General features: G+C 46.6%; 1 long non-coding RNA gene across 1 annotated transcript; it reads right to left on the bottom strand.

Moving 5' to 3' along the window:
- Nucleotides 1-216: 216 nt before the first annotated feature.
- Nucleotides 217-2318, bottom strand: LOC140197421 (uncharacterized). The gene is made up of 3 exons (XR_011885951.1): nt 2142-2318; nt 1000-1152; nt 217-308 (listed from the first exon to the last, which is right to left on the bottom strand). It is a non-coding gene; the product is annotated as an uncharacterized lncRNA (long non-coding RNA).
- Between the last annotated feature and the right edge of the window lie 326 nt (nt 2319-2644).

Below are 2644 nucleotides of genomic sequence, written 5' to 3' on the forward strand. Positions count from 1 at the left end.
TGGGCATGAAATGGCGTCGCAGGTAGACAGATCGGCGATGAAGGCTTTTATTATTCGGGGCACTGAGAAAAGAAAGTATGATATTCTGTAGCCCACACAAACTGCTCGAGACACTCAGCAGGCCAGGCAGCTTCACTGGAGGGGAATAAAGAGCCGATGTACCCTGCATAAGGGCTCGCCGAATTTCTCCAGCATTCTGTGTATGTTACGGTGTATTTCCAACATCGGCACACGATTGCGATATTCTGCGGCAGTCGGAATATGCTGTTTAGTTTCGGTCACTCTGCTACAGAGAAGATGCCACTAATCTAGAAAGAATTGCAGAAAAATATTTATGAGGATGTTGCTGGGCCTGAGTTATATGAAGACAGTGGGCAAACTGGAACTTTATTTTTTGGAGCATAGGAGGCCGAGCGGTGATTTTATGGAGATGTATAGAAACATGAGAAACATAGATAAGGGGAATGTATACAATCTTTATCCCAGGTTAGGGAATCAAGAACTAGATGGTAGAGGTTTAAGGTAAAAGGGAAGAGATTTAATAGGAACCTGAGCGGCAAATGTTTCCATACAGAAAGTGGCGTGTATATGGAAGGGACTGGCTTATATGGGCATCTTGGTCGGCATTGCGATATTGGACGAAAAGTAAACACGAGGAATTCTGCAGATGCTGGAAGTTCAAGCATCACACATCAAAGTTACTGGTGAACGCAGCAGGACAGGCAGCATCTCTAGGAAGAGGTACAGTCGACGTTTCGGGCCGAGACCCTTCGTCAGGACTAACGAAGGGTCTCGGCCCGAAACGTCGACTGTACCTCTTCCTAGAGATGCTGCCTGGCCTGCTGCGTTCACCAGCAACTTTGATGTGTGTTGATTGGGCCAAAAGGCCATGTTTCATTCTGCATGTCGCAATGCCTTGTACAGGTGCTAATAATCTGTTCCATAACTCCTTTTGAAACTTTTGCCTCAGTAGAACCTTCAATATTTTGTGCCATGTACCCGATTTTGCTCCCGCATCATTACTCCAGTGATTTTTCCCAGCTCTGTCATGGTGCGGCTGATCGTCATCCACCCGTGGTGCCAAGTAAAGGCTTCGTCTCTGCCTGGTGCGTCGGTCTCAAGATCACCGAAACGAATTTTCAGCCGGCATTCCTGACAGGACAAGAAGACAATGTCAATGTTGCGCAGAGACTGCAGCCTAGAGAGTCAAGTGCATGAAGTGCATGGGGCCATCGCAAACTTCACGTTACAAAAGTCTGGAATTGGAACTGTTTCAGTGTGTCATCATTGTCGTTAGGTCTGAATTCAGGAGCATCCATCCCAACTGCACAAAGTTTCTCCTGACCTTCCACATATCCTGGCGGGTTGCAGCTCAGCCTGACATGGTAACTGTTCTGCGCTGGACCGACGGAGTCCGTGGAGAGAATTAAATACTACCCAGTCCATCATTCCCTTTCCTTTCCTTCGTCATTTCCTTTCATCCAGTCCACCTTCATGGTTCCCTATTTTCTCTGCCTTCTGGGAGAAGATACAGGAGTTGGAAGCCCGACCTTCAGACTCAAGACCACCCTCGTCCCGACTCGTTTCAGACATCTGAACCGGTCACCGTGTTGACATCCCCTTTCCAGTGGTGCTGCCACGTTTTCAGACTTTTGATTCTAATTCCCTCGGGTTTTCGTTATTGTCACTTAAGCTTTTATTCCTGCCCTACATCATCAGTTTGCTCCGCGAGCTTTTCGCCGTTCTGCTGCTTTACGTTCCTCGTGTAATTTACAGTTGTATTTATTGTTACTATGATTACTGTTATTCTGTGAGTTTCACACGAGCAGGGAATTTCACTGCACCCTTGTGTATATAACACTAAACTAATCTGAATCTGAATGATACGTGTACGCATTCGAAGTCCGCTACTATTATTTATATACAGCAATTTATACAAGGGACGAACCAGGCTCAGACTTTTGTATTCGTGGTCAATACATTCATTAGTGTTAATTTTAAACCACAGCACGATTGCCACTTAAATATACGATTTCAAGTTTAAGTGGATTCCCCAGCATACTCAGCTCCGTGTGCAGTAGCGGACGGACTCTAGACTGTGATCGTTCCCCACAGAGGTTTTGCTCTGGTTCAGTACATACCTCTACATATAATCTTACAGTCTGAAGTGTGCCCAGTCACCAGCATTTCCTTACAGCTCGTTCTCGAAATCCAGCAGGTTTCAGACAGACTAGAGTGCCTCATCCAACTGGCGAACTTCAAACAACGCTTAATGCCTGTGTCGGTGTGTGTCCCGAAAAAGAAACACCGTAGATCAGAGAGTCCTTTGCTATACCGCTGTGTGGAATGAAGCGTGACATTGACCACTGTATGCTTCTCCACATCCTCTTAGAAAATCCACAGTCTGCAAAGGGCTGGATGACAGTGTCTTCCATCCGCAGACGTCCCGATGACAGCGCGCATTGAGGATGATACATCTTCCGTACGGGAACGATGTGATTGACAAGGTTCGACGGCTCGTTGGGGAGTTCTGGCGAGTTCAGCTAGATGATTCGAACAGTCTCATTAGAGAACCAAGTATCCAAACGACCATAGCCCGCTATGTCTGCAGGAAGTTCCGTACTAACCAAGTACTTTTCGGCTG

Source organism: Mobula birostris, chromosome 5 (assembly GCF_030028105.1).
Source record: "Mobula birostris isolate sMobBir1 chromosome 5, sMobBir1.hap1, whole genome shotgun sequence".
NCBI classification, from domain to species: Eukaryota; Metazoa; Chordata; class Chondrichthyes; order Myliobatiformes; family Myliobatidae; genus Mobula; species Mobula birostris.